This window comes from Nomascus leucogenys, chromosome 12 (assembly GCF_006542625.1).
Source record: "Nomascus leucogenys isolate Asia chromosome 12, Asia_NLE_v1, whole genome shotgun sequence".
Classification (NCBI taxonomy): Eukaryota; Metazoa; Chordata; class Mammalia; order Primates; family Hylobatidae; genus Nomascus; species Nomascus leucogenys.
The window spans coordinates 81,629,693-81,642,934 of record NC_044392.1 but is presented as its reverse complement, the minus strand read 5'-3'; the positions used below and the strand labels follow the sequence as shown (position 1 = coordinate 81,642,934).

Sequence of the window (13,242 nt, the reverse complement as noted above, 5' to 3'; positions counted from 1 at the left end):
CTGTGAGTTTGACTGTTTTGGATTCCTGACATAAGTGGGTCTCACTCCAATCTTCATACTGCCTCCCACTCCCCCAGTGGGCATGTGACCCAAGTCTGATCAGTCTAGGCTCCCATTCCCTGGTGCTTTTCTTCTCTTTCATCAGAGAAGACATTGAAACCCTCGTACTTTATTATGCATATTCTTAGAGACTGTCACCCTGAGAGAAAGTAGACAAACCCTTAAATTAAGCAATACATAAGTAAGGAGTTCCTAAATGCTTCAAATTCGTGTATTTATTCAAGATTTATTGAGCACTTTTTCCACGTTACCTACCTACTGTTCTCAGAACTGGGGAAGCTTATGACAATGAACAAAGCAGACAAAAATCCCTGTCCTGAACAGTTCCACAGCTGTCAATATCAGCCATGTGATTACTAAAATTCTGAGTGCTGAAAGGGGGTGCAGAGCACTTACTGGATCCATCAAAGACTTTGTGATCAAACAAGTTTTACCACAGATTTTGCAGATTCTAAGACTAATCTACTCGACAAAGCATATTAAAAATGCAAGCTATTAATAGAAAGAGACATTAAAATTCTATTTTTTCAAAGAGCTCAATCACTTTGCTGGTTAGAGATAATATGTAATCAGTTCTGAATCTAAAATGACTCTGGAAAGTCAAGAGAAGCCACAAGGTCGTGCTCACATCTTTCCTCTCCAGAGAGTTTCAGAACATCAGCACTGTATTAAAAATAAAATGGTTAAAAAAAAAAAAGAGAGAAAGAGAGAGAAATTCAAGACCTAGGAACAGAAACTGCAAGAATATGAGTTTGGTATTGCAGAGAAAAAAAGGTTAAGCTTTTTGATCAGTTTAATACAGTAAAAGCCTTCTTAGCAGTGATTTATTTCTATTTTTCTGATTAATTTTATTTTTATATTATTTTATTTAGTGAGGAATAATTGAGAAAATAAGTAAGAGAATAAAGAAAAAAAAAATCTGTTACATTCCTACCACTCAAAATTAAATCCTGTTAATATTTTGGCATATTTGCTTCCAAGTCCTTTTTGATGTTCCTACTATTTTTAAAATCATTGCTGTCTGTCTTACTGCATCTCTCCATCTTTTTGTCTCTGTCTCTGTCTCTCTCTCTCTCTGCCTATGTATATACATATATGTGCACACACATATATACTTCTTTTTTTTTTTTTTTTTTTTTTTTTTTGAGACGGAGTCTTGCTCTGTCGCCCAGGCTGGAGTGCAGTGGCGCGATCTCGGCTCACTGCAACCTCCACCTCCCAGGTTCAAGTGATTCTCTGCCTCAGCCTCTCAAGTAGATGGGACTACAGGCACACGCCACCACGCCTGGCTAATTTTTGTATTTTCAGTAGAGACGGGGTTTTACCATGTCAGCCAACCTGGTCTCAGACTCCTGACCTCAAGTGATCCACCTACCTTGGCCTTCCGAAGTGCTAGGATTATAGACGTGAGCCACTGCACCCAGCCCCCAGTGAATTTATTATTTTAAACTTGATAAGTATCATTCTATTCCATTTGCTATACTTTTATATACATATGCAAATAAAAGGGATCTTTTGCTACTTGCCTAATGCCAATCTGGGATCACGGTGGGGTGGTTGTAGGATCTGCATGCCCAGATGGACATCTGAATTATAGTTTAGGCTAAGCTGAGAGACTCACCAAAAAGTACATGCATACAACCATTTTTCTGGGAGCAAATTGTTCCTATCCCATGAGATAAAATTAAATGCATTATTATGTCACAAAGAGCATCATGATTTCCCAATATTTTATCCTGAATAAGTATGAAGACCACTGCTCTGTCAGAGGGGTTGAGAAAAATATTAAGTGAGAAACCCATAGATATCAGGTAATGATCAATGTGTTAAAAATGGAATCAGGCCGGGTGCAGTGGCTCACGCCTGTAGTCCCAGCACTTTGGGAGGCCGAAGTGGGCGGATCACGAGGTCAGGAGTTCGAGACCAGCCTAACCAACATGATGAAACCCTGTCTCTACTAAAAATACAAAAATTAGCCAGCCAGGCGTGGTGGCACGTGCCTGTAATACCAGCTACTCAGGAGGCTGAGGCAGGAGAATCACTTGAACCAGGGAGGCGGAGGTTGCAGTGAGAAGAGATCATACCATCGCACTCCAGCCTGGGTGACAGAGCGAGACTCTGTCTCAAAAAAACAAAAACAAAAACAAAGAAAAGGAATCAAATATGAGAATAGAGGTGAGGGTGCCTAAGTGGGTGAGGGAGGTCTCCAAAGAGGTGACCTTCAACGTGAATACAATAAACACTGTGAATACAGTGCAGAAGCCAGCCAGAAAATGTCAGGAGAGCAGAGCAAATTGGTGCAATGTGATATTTGACATGAAATGCCGCACTAGGGCCCTGTGGTTCACATTACAACATAATCTCTTCAGGAAGAAATGCTAATGGTCAGAAATTGGTACATTTCCTTCACCAGCTACCTGAGTAGCAGAAGGCAAGAGGCCTCAGTCAGTATGCGGTTCGTTAGATTATCAGAAGCTATAACCAGAGGTGACCTGGGGGACTATGCAGGGCTGTTAGGACTTCTGGGGCCCTTAAAAAAATTGCCAGGAGTTTGTTTTTGCTACACTTAAACCTCTCTTGAGTGGGCATGGTGGCTCATGCCTGTAATCCCAGCACTTTGGGAGGTCGAGATAGGCGGATCACCTGAGGTCAGGAGTTCGACACCAGCCTGGCCAACATGGTGAAACCCCATCTCTACTAAAAATACAAAAATTAGCTGGGCGTGGTGGCACATGCCTGTGGTCACAGCTGCTCAGGAGGCTGAGGAAGGAAATACTTGAACTCGGGAGATGGAGGTTGCAGTGAGCCGAGATTGCACCACTGCACTCCAGCTTGAGTGACAGAGCAAGGCTCCGTTTAAAACAAAAACAAAAACAAAAAACAAACAAAAAACACCTCTCTCTCAGCCTTTTGCCCCTCTGGGCCCCCAGGGCACTCACACTGCCCAAGGTCATGCCAACCCACCCAGGCATTTCTGGTGGACACCTGTTGTGTGCCAGCCCAGAACTACTCCCTTCTTCGGGTAATGGAACCCCTTTTCTTCTGATGCATGTTCTTCTCCCCATTACAAACATGTGGTTCAAAAGGAGACGCCACGTTATTACAAATTCTGCCCTTTGGTCACATTCATGAGTCTTTGGGTGGGAACATGACTAAAACTGGGCCAATCAGAATACTTTGTGCACTGACCACAGAGCCTTCCACAGCCTGGTCAAGGCTAGGTCAAACCACAAGCCAAGTTAAGCAGCATCCATCCCCAGGATTTTTTCACTTGGAGTTTAAGGAAAGAAATTCAGTATCTGTCTAGGAACAACGTTGTGAGCACCGAGGCAGGGGAACTGTTGACAGTCCTGTTCCTTGCTGTGAAGGAAGCTGTGCTGAGAGAATGGAGCCTCGTGCTGAGAGAAGCTGAGAGATAAGGAAGAGAGTTAGTGGTATTGGAGCTCCTGCTTCCGGATATCCTGGACTTCTAACTATATCCCCTCTGCAACTATGAAAGGCTGCCAAAAAACTTCCCCCTTTGCCTAATCTAATTGTGCTCAATTTCTTTCATGGTAATACGAATCCTAATATAAATGTCTTCCTCCACATTGACCTAAGTTCTAAAATTGCTCTCCCGCTCCCCTGCTTCCTAAATAAAATTCTTCCTCAAGTTCATAGTCCAAAGTAATCTGATTGGTTGCTTGAAGCAATTCACCCTGAGGTATGGACAATTCAGAAGCTTCCTTGTGTTGATAACGGGGTAGACTACACATGGGTGGGGGCAGGGGTATATGGGAAACCTCTGTAATGTCTAAATTTTGCTGTGAATTTAAAACTGCTGTTTAAAAAAATCTTAAAATCTTCCCTGGAGCCTTGGCCTTAAGATTGAACCACTTTATGACCAAACAATTCTACTTCTGGGTATATAACCAAGAGAATTGAAAAAGTGTATATCCACACCAAAATTTGTACATAAGTGCTCGCTTTAGCAGCACATATACTGTTAGGATGGTGCAAAAGTAATTGCGGCTTCAGACCGTACATTTTAAATCATTATAACTACGCTCAAACACATCTTTATTCATCAAAATAAGAACCATTACAATCAACATATTTTTGTCAACGAGAAATATGTTTGTTTATTCCTGTAGCATAAAAATCCGTGCTTCGGGATTCGACGAACTCTTGTAAAGCATTTTCTGCATCCTGCTGATTGTGGAAGCATTTTCCCTGAAAAAAGTTGTTGAGACGCTTGAAGAAGTGGCAGTCAGTTGGCAAGCTATCAGGTGAATATGGCAGGTGAGGCAAAACTTCGTAGCTGAATTTGTTCAACTTTGGAAGCATTGGTTGTGCGCCGTGAAGTCGCACGAAGTGAGGCTGTCATGGAGAACAGCTGGGCCCTTTCTGTTGACCAATGCCGGCTGCAGGTATTGCAGTTTTCGGTGCATCTCATGGATTTGCTGAGCATACTTCTTAGATGTAATGGTTTCCTCGGGATTCAGAAAGCTGTAGTGGATCAGACCGGCCGCAGACCACAAACAGTGACCATGACCTTTTTCTGGTGCAAGTTTGGCTTTGGGAAGTGCTTTGGAGCTTCTTCTTTTTTTTTTTTCTTGAGAAGGAATCTCGCTCTGCTGCCCAGGCTGGGGTGCAGTGGCACCATCTCGGCTCACTGCAAGCTCCACCTCCCAGGTTGACGCCATTCTCCTGCCTCAGCCTCCCGAGTAGCTGGGACTACAGGCGCCCACCACCACACCCGGCTAATTTTTTGTATTTTTAGTGGAGACAGGGTTTCACCGTGTTAGCCAGGATGGTCTTGATCTCCTGACCTCGTGATCCACCTGCCTCGGCCTCCCAAAGTGCTGGGATTACAGGCATAAGCCACCGTGCCTGGCCTGGAGCTTCTTCTTGGTCTAACCAATGAGCTGGTCATTGCTGCTTGTGGTATACAATCATCGCATGTCATGATCTGATCTAGAAATGGTTCGTTGTTGTTGCTTAGAATAAGAGAAGAGGACATTTTAAAAGAATGATTTTTCTGATTTTTGCTCAGCTCATGAGACACCCACTTATGGAGCTTTTTCAGCTTTCCAATTTGCTTCAAATGCTGAGTGACCATAGAATGGTTGACGTTGAGTTCTTTGGCAACTTCTCATATAGTTGTAAGAGGATCAGCTTCGATGATTGCTCTCAATTGGTCGCCGTCAACTTCCGATGGCCTGCCACTACGCTTCTCATCTTCAAGGCTCTCGTCTCCTTTGCAAAACTTCTTGAGCCATTACTGCACTGTACGTTCGCTCATTAGCAGTTACTGGGCCAAACGCGTTGTTGATGTTCCAAGTTGTCTCCCCTGCTTTACGACCCATTTTGAACTCAAATAAGAAAATTGAGCGAATTTTCTTTTTGTCTAACTTCATTTCCATAGTCTAAAATAAATATAAAATAAACAGCAATAAGTCATTAGCAAAAGACAAAAGCGAGAAATGTGCATTAAAATGATGTATAACATAACCACGCTTATTTAAGAAAGTATTCCAATATCAAACAGCAAATTTCAACAATGCAAAAACCTCAATTACATTTGCACCAACCTAATAAAGCTGGTACAATACAGAGAAGATTAGCATGGCCCCTGCACAAGAATGACATGCATATTCAGAAAGCATTTCATATTTTTCCATTAAAACTTCTTTCACCTTGGCTGGACGTGGTGGTTCACGCCTGTGATCTCAGCACTTTGGGAGGCCGAGGCGGGTGGATCACGAGGTCAGAAGATCGAGACCATCCTGGCTAACATGGTGAAACCCCGTCTCTACTAAAAATACAAAAAAATTAGCCGGGCATGGTGGTGGGCGCCTGTAGTCCCAGCTACAGGCTGAGGCAGGAGAATGGCGTGAACCCGGGAGGTGGAGCTTGCAGTGAGCCAAGATCGCGCCACTGCACTCCAGCCTGAGCGACAGAGTGAGACTCCGTCTCAAGAAAACAAAACAAAACAAAAAAGTCTTCTTTCACCTCAAAAAAAACTATACACAAATAATAATAGCAGCATTGTTCATAAGAGCCAAAAAGTGGAAACAACCCAAATGTCCGTCAACAGATGAATGCATTTAAAAATATGGTTACTTATACAATACAATGTTATTCGGCCATAAAAAGGAGTAAAGTATTGACACATGCTACAACACAGAAGAACCTTGAAAACATCATGCTTATTGAAAGAAGCCAGTCACAGAAGAGCATGTTTTGTATGGTTACATTTAGATGAAATGTTCAGAATCGGCAAATCCATAAAGACCTAAAGTAGATTAGGGGATGGGGGAGGGGATATATAGAGAGGGACTGTGTTTTGTTTGTTTGTTTGTTTTTTGAGACAGAGTCTTGTTCTGTTGCCCAGGCTGGAGTGCAGTGGCGTGAACTCTGCTCACTGCAACCTCCACCTCCCAGGCTCAAGCGATTCTCCTCCTCAGCCTCCCCAGCAGCTGAGACTACAGGCGCGTGTCACCACGCCCAGCTAATTTTTATATTTTTAGTAAAGACAGGGTTTCACCATGTTGGCCAGGCTGGTCTGGACCTCCCAACCTTAAGTGATCTGCCCGCCTCGGCCTCTCAAATTGCTGAGATTACAGGCATGAGCCATGGCGCCTGGCTGGGTACAGAATTTCTTTTGGGGGTAATAGTGTTCTGGAATTAGATAGTAATGGCTGAACAACCTTGTGAATATATTTAAAAACCACTGAACCTTACATTTTTAAATGGTGAATTTTATGGTTTGTAAACCGTATGTAAATTTTTTAAAAAAGGAAAAAAGATTGAGCGATTTGTTGACTCTCTTGGTAGGATGTAAGGGGGAGATATTTTTGAGCAGGGGTAGCCCCTATTGCTCCTTCTCTGCTCAGTGCTCATGCCCTTCAGCAAAGCAGAACAAGAGAAGCAGGATTTGGACAAGGGCCCTGACACTTGCATCAGACCCAGGGGTTTCCAAGCACTTACTATCAAGAGCTAGAATGAAATAGGCCCCATCTTTTTCAATGACAGGTAAAAGGTTAATGGGTATATTTTTCTCAATGTTAAGATTTTCACCCATAGTATATCTTAAAATGTTGGCGCTACTTCTACTTGTCTGTTGGGGAGTATTAATGCAATGCTTACCACACCCAGAGAGAAATGAGTCTCAAGAGAGAGCACTAGAAGGCAGACTTATTTGGCAAACCTCAGTTTTGTTTTTTAGAGACAGGGTCTCCCTGCTCTGTCACCCAGGCTGGAGTGCAGTGGCACCATCACAGCTCACTGCAGCCTCAAACTTTTGGGCTCAAGTGATCCTTCCACTTCAGCCTCCCAAGTAGCTGGGACTACAGGTGTGCACCACACCTGGCTAATATATATATATATACAGACAGGTCCCAGTATGTTGCCCAGGCTCATCTCTAACTCCTGACCTTGAGCAATCCTCCTGTCTCAGCCTCCTAAAGTGCTGGGATTATAGGCGAGAGCCACTGTGACTGGGAGCAAACCCCAGTTTTGAGGTTATAGGCAGAGCTTCCATTAGACGAATTTAGGAGGCAGGTGACATTTGTCTTCAGAGACTTCCATCTTCCCAAGTAGGGGGTGCTCAGTGCTCTCTTACACACTCATCATCACCCTGGGGATCTCAGATCCTGTCCATTGGTGACTCATCCTTGAAACTGGTTTATTATAACCCTATTTTAAAACTTTAGTCCGTAGAAAATATTCACATGAGTACACAAAGACACATGTATAAGGATGTTCATGGTATCATTTTAATTACAGTTTCCAATCACAAACAACCTAGATAATTGCTAATAGGAGAAATATTGTTCTTCTGAAACAAACCAACCTTCTCACGGAGGATTTGTATTACAGAGCATGCTCAGGGAGAAGCCCCCTCCTAAATTAACTGATGCCTGTGGGTGGGGGTTGGGATTCGGTAGTAGTGGGGAATCCCACATGGAGGCTGATGAAATACAAGCTGGTTTGCTACTCTGATATTTTGCTTATTTTTTCCTTTGCCCGGAATACGCTCCCCTTCTACCTGCTCCCATTCCAAAATCTGACATTAGCACAACTTTCAAACTTATGTTGCTCGAATGCCACTCTTGATATACTTTTCTCTTCCCCATTCAGCTAAGGGCTTGGTATCATTCACTTTTGAATCTCTGTCATTTAGCAGACTTCCTGGCATATAGCAGAAGTGCAAGAAATATTTTTTAAACAAAATAATGAACAACTGAACCTACCTCTTCCAACCATATTAAGTATTCCATTCTCTGTGAACCCACAACACTTTATTTATGTCTGTCTTTTGGCATTATGACTTTCTGCCTTGTACTGTGATTTCTTTGTGTAAATCTTTGCCTCTCTACTGGAATGAAAGACTTTTGTGGGCAGAAACCGCATAAAACCAAGCATAGTGCCTTGTGTATAATAAGTATGCAATTAACACTTAATTCAGTTTGGCAAAAAAAAACTTTTTTGAAAAGAAATTTATAAGGATCTCATAAATATGAGCAGTAAATATATGTATGCTAATACAGATGCAGAATATAAAAAGTACTTTATTTCCATAATGCTGTCATCCTCGAGCCACCAGGGATATTCTGAGGTTTAAGCTTACTGATTTATGCACATAGGGCCTAGCAGCCTCAGCAGCTCAATCAACTTGCTCTTCTTCTCTCTTTCCCTCAGGCCTCCCCTCCAGCTAATGATAATTTTGACTTTCACACTATAAGGAAAACCAGTGTCTGGAGAAGTCAGAGGGTTCAAACGGCAAGTCAACTGCAGAATCAATAACTTCTTCGACACAAACCCTGGCCGTGGGAATGTGGTGACCGATGATTCCCACATTTAGGACTCACATCAGAAGAGAAACTGCTTGTCAGTTCTACTCCCTTCTACACATTTGGTATGCAAAGGAGCTTCTCTGAGACCTTAGGACCCCAATGGATACCTGTTTTATATTTCAGACTCTTCTTAATGGCTTGTGAGCATGTCACAGTCTCTGTTAGTCTGGGATAGGGCATAATTATCTTTGCATTGTGGGAAGAACTCTGTGCTATAAGCTACTTAATATTCAGAGAGCAATTTGCAGGTACTCAGCTTAGTCACAAAGTCTGCTTAATGATGCTGAACACGAAAGTCTGGATTGTCTATTTCCAGTCTGTTATCCAGGCTGGCTAAATGACCCATCTTTCCTCTGGCCTGAACTCCAAGAGTGGCTGGAGTTTGGGGCCCGAAGTCAACAGCTATAATCAGCTAGACCAGGGTTTCTTTTCCTGAACACTATTGACATTTTAGGCCAGATAATTCTTTGCTTTGGGGGCTGTCCTGGGCATGGTAAAATTTTTAGCAGCATCTCTGGCCTCTATACACTAAAGGCCCATAGCACCACTCCTCCCCAACCAGTTGTGACAACCAAAAATGTCTCCAGATATTGCCAGTGTCCCCTGAAGAGCAAAATCACCCCCAGCTGAGAGCTGCTGACTGTGGACTCTGAGTTACTTGCCCGCTATCCTGCAGACCAGAGACGGATGTTTCCAAACTTCTCTTGCCTCCAGATTCCCCAGACTGAGTGGTGTCTTCTTTCTTTGAGCCTTAGCTTTGACTGTTCCTTTCTTTTTTGCCTGATAGTCGGTGGTCTCCTGGTTTCTTGAGTCACTTGGTCTCATTTCCCTCTGGCCTTGGATGACCTCACTGCTGTCCTGTTTCAACTCATAAACTTCTGGACTAACAAAAATAATGTACTTCCCGAAAGCCCAAATTTGCAACATTTATTCAATAAACATTACTATATATTTTGCTCTAGTGACATGCTAGGATATGCTTGAGATTGTGGCGTTTAATGGCTAGAATTATGTTTCATTGCAAGTGACAGTGGCTTGAGCAAGATAGAAGTTTATCCCGCGTAGAAGTCCAAAGTGAGACAGGCCAGAACTGGTGTGGTGATCTTGTTCCATGGAGTTGATCTGCTGGGCTTGAATTCTCTTCTAATATCACTCCATGGTCCAAGATAGCTGCTCACCCCCAGCCATTAGCTCCACCACCAAGCCAGAAGGAAGAAAGAAGGAATGGTGAAAAAAGCGAAATTAAGAAAGGTTCTTAAAGACTGCTATATAAGGCCGGGCGCGGTGGCTCACGCTTGTAATCCCAGCACTTTGGGAGGCCGAGACGGGCGGATCACGAGGTCAGGAGATCGAGACCACGGTGAAACCCCGTCTCTACTAAAAATACAAAAAATTAGCCGGGCGTGGTGGCGGGCGCCTGTAGTCCCAGCTACTCGGAGAGGCTGCGGCAGGAGAGTGGCGTGAACCCGGGAGGCGGAGCTTGCAGTGAGCCGAGATTGCGCCACTGCACTCCAGCCTGGGCGACAGAGCGAGACTCTGTCTCAAAAAAAAAAAAAAAAAAAAAAAAAAAAAGAGTTCCCGGTGACCAAAGGGGAAATAATTTGAGCAAAAAAAAAAAAAAAAAAAAAAGTAATATTGAATTATAACCTAAAGTATAAAACAAGTATGCATGAGTTAACAATGTTATAAATACACAATTGAATAAATTAATAAGTGGGAGGAAGAGACAAATTGTCCATACAGAAGAATTGCAAATGATTTATGCAGATACTCTGCCGCCCCCCAAAAAGGGAGCATACATCCACTCCTTATGTGTGGGCAGCACACGGTGACTTCCCTCCAAAGATTATGGAAAGAGAGGAAAAAGAGTAACTTTACAGTGGAGAAACGTGACAAAAACCACCTCAGCCAGTGTCATAAATCCTGATGACAGTATATACAGGGATACGATGTGATGAAAATAGCACTTTGCCTCTATGATCTTCCTCCTGTGGCCTCATAACCCCAATCTAAGACAAGAAAAACATCAAATTCCAGTCGGAGAACATGCTCCAAAACACTTGACCAGTACTCCTCAAAGCTCAGTTTTTCTGTACATCTAAAACAGTTCTAGAAAATAAAATCTGACCAGGCAATGGCGGCACATGCCTGTAATCCCAGCACTTTGGGAGGCTGAGGTGGGAGGACTGCTGAGGCCAAGAGTCGAGACCAGCATGGTCAACAGAGTGAGACTCTATCTCTATAAAAAATTTTTTTTAAATAAAAAGAAAAGAAAATCTATTTTTAAAAAATTTACTGACACATAGTTGTTTTTATTATTGTTATTATTATTATTATTACTTTGAAACAGAGTCTGGCCCTGTCGCCCAGGTTGCAGTGCAGTGTTGCAATCTCAGCTCAATTCAACCTCTGCCTCCTGGGCTCAAGCCATCCTTCGACCTCAGCCTCCAGGGTAGCTGGGACTAGAGGTGCACACTACCAAACCTGGCTAATTTTAGTACTTTTTTTCGTAGAGATGGAGTTTCACCATGTTGCCCAGGCTGGTGGCAAACCCCTGGGCTCAAGAGATTCTCCCATCTCGGCCTCCCAAGGTGCTAGGATTACAGGCATGAGCCACAGCACCCAGCCAATTGTTCATCAGTAAATGACCCAAGGCCCAGAGAAGTTAAATAATTTCCCCAAGTTAGCAAAAATGTAAATTATCATCAGTATAACCTAAATATAAGAACGATCTTTATTGTGATTTGTTCTAATTTACTTAGCAAACATTTATATCATGCTTACTATGTGATATGCACTATTCTAATTGCTTTTCAAGTATTCTCTCAGTTAATCCTCATTATGTCATAAAGAAAGTACTACTATTATTCCCACTTCGCAGACAGAGAACATTGCCCAAGCTCAAATAGCTAGTAAGCGGCAAGGCTGATGTTTGGATTGAGGCAGTCTAGCTCAGAGATTATGTGCTTGACCACTACACTACTCAGCCTCTCTTATTCAAAGAAAACTTTGAAAAGTCGATTTAAATTAAAGTTTTCCTCACCGTTTTTTGGCATCAAAAATTGTTACAGAACATTAAGTGCAGACAGACAGTTACTATGACTTGCCACTAGGAGGTGTCAAAACTTACAAATCTGTCTAATGACCGTATTTCAAAGGGAGTAAAGGACAGTTTCTCACCTACATTGCCATTAACCTGTTTCTGTTTGCTAGCCCATGAATAAAAAGAAAAACACACAAATGAAATGAGTTCAGAGATGTCTGAATTTCGTAAAGTGTTCACTTGTCTTTTTTTCCCCTTTATTATACATGGCCTTCCATATTATACAATTTAACACTTCATTATATACTGTTTTGTTTTCAAGTTGTTTCATTTGTCTTGTGCCCACACTAAGATGTAAAGTTTTTGTTAGCAGGGAACATGGCTTATATTAAACTTATTATTTTTAAAAATCGTATAGCACCTGGCATAGTGTTAGGTACTTTATAAACACTTGCTAATCAGTTAAAATGCATAAATCCTGAATTTACATAATAAATGTGTTTTGAGGCTGGCATAAGTGAACTTAAAAATTCACTAGAGCTGCTAGATATTTAAAGGAATCCAATAATGAATCATTTTTAATTAGATCAAGGAGAACTCTGTAATTTAGCCTCGTGTAAATCTCTATTTTCATATACGGTTTGGCTTATAGCAGGAAGTACCAGGGTATGCATCATGGGTTGAATAAAAATTTATTTCTGTATCTTGTACAGGTTTAAGAAAGGCTTACTTGAATTCTGCCTTTTCTCCTTTCTGACGCTGATGGCAACAAACTGGGGTAGATCAAGTGGTTAAGATACTGTCTGAAGAGGCCATGACTTGAGATCCCGGTCCTGCCCTGCCTCACTCACTGGCTGGGCAATCCACTTGAGCTTTCTGGGACTCAGTGTCCTCATGTATAAAAAGAGGGAGTTGAATGAGATGAGCTCTTTCAAATTCAGCATTCACTTTCCCAGGTAAGGGGGCAGGCAGACAGTAGAAGAGCCTTCACAGACTCTTCCACCAGAATATCACACTTACAGTACCTGTATTCTTTATCTTAGATGCCATTGACATTGCGATAGTGTGTAATGATGTAGTCATTGTCCATAAAATATTTAATATTTCCTTTATCCTCCCTGTCATCCAGGACACTATACAAATATAAGGGCAGGTAACAACCTTATGTTCCAGTTTCAAAGACAAGTATGCTAAGGGACTGGTAGAAGATATGACAGTTGTTGAAACTTGTATTTCTCTCCAAGGCTAACTTAAAACCCTTAGGCTGGGCAAGGTGGCTCACACCTGTAATTCCAGTAC

At 42.3% G+C, this 13,242-nt stretch overlaps 1 non-coding gene across 1 annotated transcript; it reads left to right on the top strand.

Annotated features, from left to right (window-relative positions):
* The first annotated feature begins 5,617 nt into the window (after positions 1-5,617).
* Positions 5,618-5,719, top strand: LOC115837720. Its single transcript, XR_004032779.1, has one exon. It is a non-coding gene; the product is annotated as a U6 spliceosomal RNA (small nuclear RNA).
* The last annotated feature ends 7,523 nt before the right edge of the window (positions 5,720-13,242 follow it).